The following is an 11125-nucleotide window of genomic DNA, read 5'->3' as shown; positions in this document are numbered from 1 at the left end:
GAATTTAAGAAACTGTGATTTTTTTGTTCTTGTTGTACCTGTCTTTACTTACTTATGCCTTTATTTCTCTTGAAAGCTTTTCAAGCTTTGTGATGCCACATAGCTAATGTGACTTGTTTTCCAAAGGTGCTTGGACTGCAGTTTCTATCCAACAGGTGGTTAGCAGACAGCTGCAGATAATGCAGGTATCACATGAGCTACGACCATTCATTCATTCATTCAACCATTCCTATACTATCATGTTTTTTCTACACTTTCATCGTGTCCATTTCTGTATTTCTAATTTGGACTGTTACCCTGTTACCTGATATTTTTGCCCAGTTCCAATGCGAAGGCTTCCATTTTACTACTTCCACTTGTCAGTCTTCATTTGGCCACTAGATGGCAGTGTCGGGCACGACTATGACCAGTGGTTAGGCAGGTAAACTAAGGTGACTGCAAAACATCTGTAGTAAAACGGTGAGCACCGTGTAAATTTTTCATTCCATTAAAAACAACAACATAAATAAATAAATTAAATTAAAGAAAATAACAAAAATGCATAATGGGTTGAAAATTATGCAATAATATTGATTATAAGACACGTAAAAACCCATTTATGGAGGAAAACATCTCGTGAAAAATCAGCATCTAACATGGGGTTGAATAACCCAAGGTTTATATTAAAAAGAAAAGTAGCACCTCTGTAATAACAACGCAAGAAAACTTTATACGACACGTTATTCCTCCGCCTAGCAATATAGTCCCTGAGCATGTGAGTAGGCTGGAGGTGCGATGATTAATTTGATCCATTAACTGTTGATTATCCGCAGGTGTGTATGCGTGTGGTGGCTCCTTCGTGACTCAGCTGGCCATAGTGGAAGACTGCAGCAATCACTGATAGTCTGAAAATCAATCATTCTGTCGGACCATGGCACTTCGGGCCAAAACGGATGCATCTCATGGAATTTGGAGAATCTGAGGTGGGAGTCTGATGTAATTCACGCTGTGGTCGGGGTGTATCCAGGTGAATGCTGCAGACAGACGTACCCCACGCAGGGTTACGACGGTAGGTGAGAGTTTATTATCACTATTCTACATAGAATTTGTGCATGAGTGATTTTACACTGTTTGACACCCAAGCTGTCTTGGTGTTTAACCGGCTTGGACAATGCCGCTTTGCTTAGTGGTTGTTGTAACGGCAACTCCATTGAAACGTGACGGTGTAATGTTGTCTCTTTTCCCGGGAAAGGTAGGTGCCACCTAAAAAATAACTGAAAGCTTTTCTGAGGTCTTCATGCACTTACCGCATATTCGGCATGCGTATAATTCAAAAATAAGCACGATTCTAACTTTAATATGTTTCTATGTTGCTTATTGCCCTGGCGCTGTTGCAGTAGTGTGGAAAGGTTAAAAAAAGAAAACCTGTAAAAATGAAGATTTCATCTCAATAAATGCTGCGTTAAAGTATTGACGGCACGAATAAACAACGACTGAGCTCTACCACACTACCGCTGCAGTCGTCACAGTATTAAACTGACACATTTTTGAACGGAGTCTGGCGTAACCTCCTCAATGCAGTAAATTGCCATATTTCGAGGAAAAGTGACGTCGCTTTTCTCTTTTATAGCCGGACACGCAGTTGAAGTTAATGACACTCAATTTTTAAAAAAAAAAAAAAAAAAAAACCTATGAAAGTTAATACTTTGTTCTCAAAGACTCTTTATTTTTTAACTATCAACAATCCGCTGTTTCAGTAAGAATGTAGGTTTCAATCCAAGGCAGCAGTTCCAGCCTGTCTATACTGTCAAGAACATTTTCCTTTGGAATCTGTCGTTATGTCGGTATTTATGTATACGGTTTGCTGTTAGAAACAGAACTGTCTTTCACACGTGCCGCTGTGCATACAAGTGTATGTGTTGTCTCTTTGGCAAGCACACTGTGCACGTGTGGACATTTATCAAGTGCAACTGCATCACCGGTTTGGCACTGTACTGTATGTGTATGGCTGTTTGGGACAACTACAAATGTCCATGTGATTCTGCTGCCATTTCTGAATGTCATGGTGCAGTTATGTCCATGTACTGCTTACAGCCTTGTGTGTCCACTGTGAGTATCCACGCAATGAAGTATGCTGGTGTGTAATGGACATTTCTGCTGCAGCAGCATTCTGAGTGTTACATAACAGGTTGTCCTCTGCATCATCCTGCAGGGCTGCCCAGGATTAAATAAAGACTCAGTGCTTCTCCTGGGCATGGCAGAGCACTTTGTGTGTCTCACGAGGATTCACCTCTACTGTTTTATCAATGCCAGCTCTAATGAACTGTGCTGAATCATAATTTCTATCCCATTGATCAATGTAATAACATTGGGCCCTCTGTGGTGGTTGATCATTAACAATAAATGCTTCAACACACTGCTTCATTCTAAGTGCCGTTTTCTTCTTTCAAAAGTCCCTTACGCCCCATTCTGTGTTAGATCCCACAAGTCGAGCAAAAGACGTTTTTGTTGAGCCAAACAAAATGCTACTATTTCTCCTCAGTGTTTAGTGTGCTGATACACCTCTTCATCTCAATGTGATCCGTTTCTGTCCATCACAGACTACCCTAGCAGGTCCTTGTTCACATGTAGAGGCTGAGACATGTCTTTAGTTTCTTACGTCTGCTGTAGATACCCCTGCACTATTTTCTCAGGTTATGCTGGGAGTTTGGTGTTGGAAAGAAGAAAACAATCAGCAGGCCTTAGCTGTAATGTGAAAACAGGATCAGTAATCACATGAGTCATATAGTCATCATGCCACCCAATCATCAATTAAAGAATGAAATTCAAATTCAAAAGCTAAGGTGTGATACAGGTGTGATTTACACAGTCTGTGACTCAGTTTCATCTACTGCCCATGTTACACTCCCTTCATGAAAAAAGTAGACGTTGCTCCTAATGGAAATAATATCGGATATGATGATGGAGTTTTATTGCCTATACATTTCTTTCGACTTCGTTCTTAAATTGAGTCGTACTGGTATGAGGTAAACAACTGGCTATGGATTTTTTTTTTTTCTTTTTTAAATGTTTTGACTGTAAAAGGAGCTCGGTGCACATTTTCTATCAAATGTTTCCCAGCTGTTCAGCAGTGAAGGATGTTACTGTACCACAAATAAATAGATATACAGGAGCACTATACTACTACATATGTATTGTAATTGTATCTCTGCTCTGCTCCTCGTCTAATCTCAGAGTTAGTTTGCCAAGATTCCTCAGTCAGTGTTTTATTTTAGCAGCTAACCCATTTTAAATCCTGGCTTTGAGTGATGATGGTATATTTTCATGTGTTTCCTCTTAAAGAACTGAATTCTCTTGTATCTGCAAATTGTTGCACTGTCTTCACTTACTACCGCAGCACTGTCTTTACTGGCAGTAGAGCTAAATGTATCGTGGGCCAGGTTTCTGCAAGCATAATACAGCCACTCCTTGAGTGTGAAGCTGTGCATGTTCACGTGTATGGAGGAGTGTGTCTGTGAGCACGACTGACATTTTGTGTGTGAATGTGTATGAGGTAGTTGAAAACCCTCCTCTGCCCAGACTTGTTGCTGAGATTAACAGAGTAACTCGTTATGATTGATTGGAGCCATTATACACAAGAGCGGACTAACAGAACAACATTTTCCTCTTTGATGCCATTTGGCCTTTTATCCCAACCCTAAACCTCCGCATTAATCTTCACCACAGCAATGGCTGTTAGCTGTCAATCAAGTTGGATCGAGGTGGTTTCTTCTCAGCAGTCAGATCTGCACCGTCTCACACAAAGCTTTAGAACTTTCTCTGCGTCTAATGGTGTAACTAACAAAACGTGTTAAATTCTTTCTAACTGTTTGGTTCTGGACAGGTTGCTTGCAAAATTAGTGACTGGCTGGTGAACATAGTTGAGCATTTAGCAGCTAAAGAGCCAGATATAGTAAATCCTTCAGGTGTTGTTGGGAACAAGAACTGATCTAAAAGAGTGAATATTGGACTTGCATAATTGATAAATTGGTTGCTAGTTCTGACTAATATTCCATTAATTTAACAGAATAATCATTAGTGTAATTGAAAAAGCAATCATTAATATTTTTTTAAATAAAAAAAACAACAACAACAAAACATTAGGTGCATCCCTACACTACATTACACCACATGCAGAGAGAGTGTGGGGTTAACTACTCCCCTTTACCTGGTCTTGTGTTTTTGATATTAACGTTCTGATAACCATACACAGTCAGTGCAAACAAGCCAAGATAAGCCAAGAGTCAAGCAAAAGTTCGGTGTAATAAATACGGGAGAGCTTGAATTGACAGTGAGATCAGATTTTGGAGGATGATTATCGGTAAGATGAGCCTCAAAAAACAAGGAGGATGAAATTAATTACCTTTTGATCAGTGCAGAAGTGGACTGAATGAACCATTCAACTCAACCATGCACTTTTGAGCTCATCTAATTGGTTTTAAATGGGTTTCTTAAGTCGCACAACTTGGAGCAGATGGAGGACCATGGCACTCATCATTTCAGCAATAGACAGATTGGCTGAACCCACACACTTTTCTGAGTTTGTGGTTGCAGTCTATTTTTGGGTTGTTTTGCTCCCTTTCATGCACTCCTCCTGGCCTTAGTGTGGAGGTACCTCAGTTCTGTGGTATGGATGGAGGCAGGGGCTCATAAGACCTTCAACAATTAATTAATCAGTTAGTCGACCAAAAGAAAATTAGCTGCCAACTGTTTTGATTCCAGCTTAAATGGTTTTACTTGTTGCTTTTCTTCACTCACAGTCTGGGAAATTTTAGAATTTTTCCTTTTTTTAAAAAAAAAAACAAACAAACATTTTTTTACGTTTCATAGACTAAAGGTTTAATAAATTCATTGTGAAAGTAAATGCCAGGTTGATAAATAATGAAAATAGTTTCTGCCCTGCTGGTTATTTGTGGTTCTATTCAACCACTGCAACACAAGGTGTTATTTACCAGTTATACACTTACCAAAAATATAAACGTTTCTGCTCCTATTTTTGTTCCTGTTTGGGCTGCTCACAAAAACATGTGCAGTTTATCTTGGAAAAAAGACATTGAGCACTGAACCATGGACTTGACATAACCATATCTGGTGTGGCCACCGTGTGCCTCGAATAGAGTGACACATCACATGGAGTTGAGCAGTTTGTTGACTGGACCTGTGGAATGTTAGGTCACTCTTCAGTGTTTATGTTTAGTTGCATATGCTACACTTGGCAGGTGGATTGATTATCTTGTCAAAGGAGAAGTGCCCACTGCCATGGGTTTTGCGGATTTGTGCTGGAAATGTGAAAGAAATAAGCCTTTTCTGTGCACAGAAAAAGCCTTGGATCAGTCACTTCAGCACGTGGAAAATGGGAGCAAAAACAAAAGTGTAGCTGGAACTACTGTATCAATGCTGATGTTAATTTCTGTATGGACATTTTGCAGACTGTATATGCTGCTTTAGGATTGTACTTTGCAATACTGACTGGTGCTTTGACTATTTAATATATCCTTATTGATATATCGATTTAATTCAACAGCACTATACCTCTAGCTGCCAAGATTACAATAAAGTTGAAATAATGCCTTTCCTTCAATAAACAAACAAACAAACAAACCTACAACGGTAACATGGCTTTCCGGAGAACAGTGTCAGGACAGTGCACACTGATAACGTGTCCAAGTGATTAATCTCATTGTTGACCATCGGGACGCTTCGATTTTACATACAAACGCAAGCAGCTTTTCTGTTGAATTGCAGTTGATTTCCCTTTGGGTTATACTCCAGTGGGTTATACTCCACTTTTCATCTACAAATGTGAAGTGGAGACACAGGTTTCACATGTCACAGGTCTTTAGATTTTATTGCTGTTGTTCGTAGTTTGGGAAGAATGATCTTAATTGTATTTTAAGCATTTCTGAGATCACTTGATAAATATGTGGCAGCTACAGTGCAAAGAAACAGACCTGAGAATCCAAAGACACCTGAGAGACAATGATGTGGCGTGTCAGTGGAGACGGTTCACTGAAAGAGGCTCTTTATCATGACAAGTAAACACACACTCGCTCTTTTTTGCTCACACTTCCTGTGTCAGACAGGAATTGATTAGACTATCTATTTTAGTCTGCGTTTCCAGAAAGACCAGCGGCTGAGAGATTGCGTCGTCTCCTGTGGTCACAATACTTTGCCTACTTTTTTTTTTTTTCTTTTTTGTTCACACACGTCACAGAGTGATGGAATTTCTAAACCGTTCAAATTATTTGGAGCCGTAACATTACTGACGACCAAGTGCAAGTTGTCTTGGGTGTTTCCACATACAAAAACATAATGTGTGCACACGTGCAGAAACATGTCTTTGCTGTTTGCTGTCTACTCTCGGGTCAGTAAGTGAAACACATTCTTGCACTGACTATAATTCACTGCTGCATTGGAGGTTTTTATTTCACCCTTATTTGCTCAATAAAGTGTGTGTGTGTGTGTGTGTGCTACGTGTTTGTACAATTTTTGTCCCCTAAGCCATTGTATGTTCCAAAAGCTTCAGAATTCAGCCCATATGACCTTATTAGCGTCACTTGTGGAGCACTTCAAGTCTTTCTATGAAGATCAAAACTTAATCAGATTATTGTGTTGTTATTTCATTCCTGCTTGCACTGAGAAAACGTGGAGAGAGTTTTAGATTCATAATGCAAAGTCACATGATTTTAGCTTTTGGAGACATTTCAGTTGAAACCGTATTGGGGGGGGGGGGATCTGGAGCAGCACAGTGTGAAGTGCTTTTGTGTAGTTGTACATGTATACGCATGTACATATAATTAAGCCTACACAGTCACTATAATCACGTGCACAGTGATGTTGAAGCTTTCCAGCGTTTTCTTCACTAAGCTGTAGCATGTGCTGTATAGTGACTTATGGGATTTGACTCACCTCAACTTTCTGTTTGTTCTTGAGGCCTCACAGCTGTTTTAACCTCTTTAAACACCCACACACTAAGCCCTTTCCCATACTTCACACAATGAGCTGTGCATCCATTGGGAGGTCCTTTAGTTAGATGCAGACAAGTAGGCCAAAAAAGGCATCCATTAAAGAGAATATTGTACCTACCTGTCATAGCTCCCTGTTGTTCTGTTGTCATATTGGTTCTAAAATAGGCCTATTTGTTGTTGTTAACTTGTGCTATTAAAAAAATATAAGTTCTTCTCCAGGAAGAACATTTAAGAGATTCACTATTAAAGAATGTCTTTCTTGGCAGGGTTTAAATTACAGGAGGAGATTTTTGAAAAAACATTAATTGTGACTACACCTACTATCATCACTAATTACCTACTCCCGCAGGCGCACAAATCCAGTTTGGTTAGAAATTTGTCTTCTGATCACATTTAATCTGAAATAATGATTTAAGTAGATTAAGCAGATTTTTTTATGCAAGCCTTCCTCCTGTTTGCTTGGTGGTGTTGGCTGAGTGGCTAAGCTACTGATTGTTGTTTACAGGATGAAAATCCAAATTCTAATTTTCAGTTTCATGTTTAATGTTGTCCTGGGGAAAATGACAGTCAGCTATTATGAGTGTAGTGTATGTCAGTGAGCAGCTCTGTGTGTAGTGTTAACTGATAAAACAGCAGGTTAGAGGCACCTTCAGAACATGCCGTATAGCCCCTTTATGCCAAGGCAAATAGCTTAAAGAGCACTATAAAAGTTTTCAGAATAGTCTTACACATGTAGTTAAGTCCAGTTGTCGGTCAGAAAGACACCTAGCTGACAAGTAAAATCACCATATCTTCATCAAATACAGTTATGGCTAATGTGTTAGCTAAAGATGGCCTTGTGTCACCTTCAGAGGACATTACAGCAACATAGACATTCATTTGCCATTGTTTCCAGCCTCTTCACAAATCTAAAATCAATATTCATTCACCTTTTAAATCTGCTTTCATCTTTACCAACCCCTGAAAAAACACATCTCGCTCTTAAGCTCCTAAATGTTTGACTTTCTTGAGAAACTAGCTGCTAACTTTATTGTTTGCTGCTAAACAGTTGGCATATGGAGCGTATTAAAGGTTTCTCACAGTTTTTGCAGGAGCAGTGACATTGAACCAGGGGTAGAAAGTAACTAAGAAAGCATTAAGTATTCTACTTAAGTGCAATTTTTAGGTACTTACCGTATTTTCTGGACTATAGAACGCACCTGAGTATAAGCCGAACCCACCAAATTTAAAAAAATATATATATATTTGTATATATATAGGCCGCACTTGACTATAAGCCACAGGTGTCCACGCTGTAACATGACATACGTTTTCAAGTCTGGGCCATCTGTTTTTATTACCTCTGAAAGCTTTTGTCGTCTTTTTGCATTGCGTCAGTTCTTCACGCTGCCGTCTCCAACGTCTCACCATTGATTCATTTACGCCAAGCTTATGTGCAGCAGCTCTATTTCCTTCTTGGACAGACAGTTCGATTACTTTTAACCTAAAAGCTGCATCACATGCATTTTTTGGAGTGTTTTCCATGATGATCGTATGTGCATGACACACAAAATGACTGTTAAAAGTTACGCTTCTTCCTCTTCACATTACCGGGCAGGTAGCCCGTAAAAATCTATAGATTGGCCGCATCGTTGTTTAGGCCGCAGAGTTGAAGGCATGGGGAAAAAAGTAGCGGCTTATAGTCCGGAAAATACGGTAAGTATATAAATGTATGCTGCCTGTACTACATTCTGTTCTACGTCTGTCTATGAATACAAATATATATATATATATATATATATATATATATATATATATATTTCCCTTTCTTGTAAATACTTTATTCTTCATTTTTATTATTATTATTGTTATTTTGTATGGTGCACAGGACAGAGAAAAATCCGAAGTCAAATTCCTTGTATGGTCACACATACTTGGCAAATAAAGCTGATTCTGATTCTGATTCTAGAGGAACACGTTGTACTTTTTAATTTCACTACATTCAGCTAGCTAAATATATTTCTTCTCATGGAAGGCTCCATAATTTAACACTGTTAAAGGGGTCATTTTGCATGGTGATTTGATACTATAGTAGAGAACATTTTGCAGGTAATACTTATGTACTTTTAATCAAGTAGAATTTTGAATGTGTGCTTTTACATCTCTGTAGCATCTGATTACTTCGTCAACCACTGGACTGAAGTATACAGTAAATGTGCTCTAACATTAAGAACAATTCATGATTTCAGCACAATTGGTAACGCTTTCACTTTACATGGACAGGTTTTGTTAAATCTTATAATCGTCAATATATCAAATATTGAATAACGCAAGTTTAACTTGTAAAGTGAGGCAGGCTATATACTGATTTGCAGTTATGGCTATGTTGCATTATCACACGTTTGGAGGAACAGTGTTAACATCATTGTTCATTTTCTCATTCGCATATCAGGGTGAATGACATCAAGTCATCTTATTAGCTTCACTGACTCAGTGTATTGCTCAACCACCCATGTTAGACACAAAGAAGACTTGCAGAGTCTCAGTGAAGCCAGTGCCAACTTGAATTATGCAATCAGTGTGTTGAATCCCGATTTGGCTATTAGAAGGGATGTGTCAAGTAAGTTGGTAATTTCTTATAGAAATGCAGTTTAATGCTTGGATTTTATAATGTGGTTCTTCCTCAAAGGAAAGTAACTTGTTTAACAACCTGGATGTTGTTATTGTCTGGGTATGGGTCTTTGGTTTAGTATCTTTGTTCATCAAGAAACTTTACTCTGAAAGATTTAACACTGTGATTCGGGAGCATTCAATATTCAAAATGACAATATTTGATTGATTATATGTAATATTTGATTTGTTGATCACTAAGCAGTGACTGAACGGTCAGTTGTCCAGAGATTTCAGGCTTTTATTACTCACTGTCCACCTTCTAGACTGGTAGGGAATAAAAACTCCTCACCCTCTTGGAGATTCAAGTCATCCAACTCCTCCACCACCCACACTGAAATGGTAAAATTGCTCAGCGATGGAGGTTGGAAACAATCATCTATCACTTTAGCTATAAAGACTAGTTTCTAATTGACAAACTTATTTTCCCTTCCTGTAAATAATGTAAAGTCAAACAGACCAGATGGCTGGGAGGGTGAATGTGTCATTTGCCCTCTGTAACTTTTTAACTTGCTTATGTTCAGGAAGTCAACCTGATTTAAAGTGCGTTTTTTGAGACGTACTCAGCTTTCTCAGTCTTTTGTCACCCCTGTCCCAACTTGTTTGGAGCATTCAATTGACTTTATGTCAGAAAAGATTAGCAAATTATCGCTTTCTGTGTCATGTTTTAAACAGTGTCCCACACACCAGGGTTGTGTCCTGTGTGGGACACTGTAAGGAGCACCGCAGGACTGTATGACCTGACCATTTTCCTGCAGGAAGGCTTTTCCTGACAGCATCTCACACTTTTAGTAGGTGACAGAATTGGTACAGAAATCGGAGCCAGTGTACGTCTGTCTATGAGTACATGACAGTCTTGAAAACCTGTTTTGAAACTAGATTTTACACTGTAAACACATTTCAGCTGCAGTATGTTGGAATAATATGTATGCAGTTAGAACTGTAAAAAAAAAAGACCACTGGTAGTCCAAGTCTATATCAAGGCCTGGTTTTGTTATTTTTCAGTCTATTGGCAGTTCCCCCCCATTGGTCCACCAGTGCCTTAGCTACTCCTCCCTCTCCTCCTACCATCCCCTCCATCAGATTACATGGGTTACTTTTCCATTACTCTCATTGCCCCTTTCTTCTTCAGTCCAAAACCTCCCTCTCTGTTTCCCTTCAGACTCCTCTGGCCAATAACAGGGAGGGGGCCCAATGCAGCTTAGCAACAGCCAACCCTTTCCTACCGACCAGTACTTTTCCCTCCTCCCTTTTGGGGGGTGGAGGGTGGACCCTGACTAGGGTAAGATTACCTGGCAGACACACACACGCACGCAGGCTCTCTGTAAACACACATGGGACTGACGACCCCTCCCACACCAGACCGTGAGGGAGTTGTGTGCGTTTCAGTTGAGGAATGTCGTTTCCCTTTTGCCATATTCATGTGCCAAACAGCAGTTTGGTTGAAACAGCATTTGCATTGACTAAGTCTTCTCATTCTCGCGCACACA

At 39.4% G+C, this 11125-nt stretch overlaps 1 protein-coding gene across 10 annotated transcripts in view; it reads left to right on the top strand.

Moving 5' to 3' along the window:
• Positions 1 to 773: 773 nt before the first annotated feature.
• Positions 774 to 11125, top strand: part of LOC124065334 (microtubule-associated tumor suppressor 1 homolog) — a 59739-nt gene continuing 49387 nt past the window's right edge. For 7 of the 10 annotated variants that reach the window (XM_046400710.1, XM_046400699.1, XM_046400664.1 and 4 more), the window contains exon 1: positions 774 to 1048. The gene's annotated coding sequence lies outside the window, so the exon portion shown is untranslated. Of the gene's footprint in view, positions 1053 to 10797; positions 10918 to 11125 lie in introns of all 10 variants that reach the window. The other 3 variants (XM_046400655.1, XM_046400637.1, XM_046400630.1) reach the window with 3 other exon arrangements.

This window comes from Scatophagus argus, chromosome 2 (assembly GCF_020382885.2).
Source record: "Scatophagus argus isolate fScaArg1 chromosome 2, fScaArg1.pri, whole genome shotgun sequence".
In the NCBI taxonomy this organism is placed as follows: domain Eukaryota; kingdom Metazoa; phylum Chordata; class Actinopteri; family Scatophagidae; genus Scatophagus; species Scatophagus argus.
This window is presented reverse-complemented; position numbering and strand designations above follow the sequence as displayed.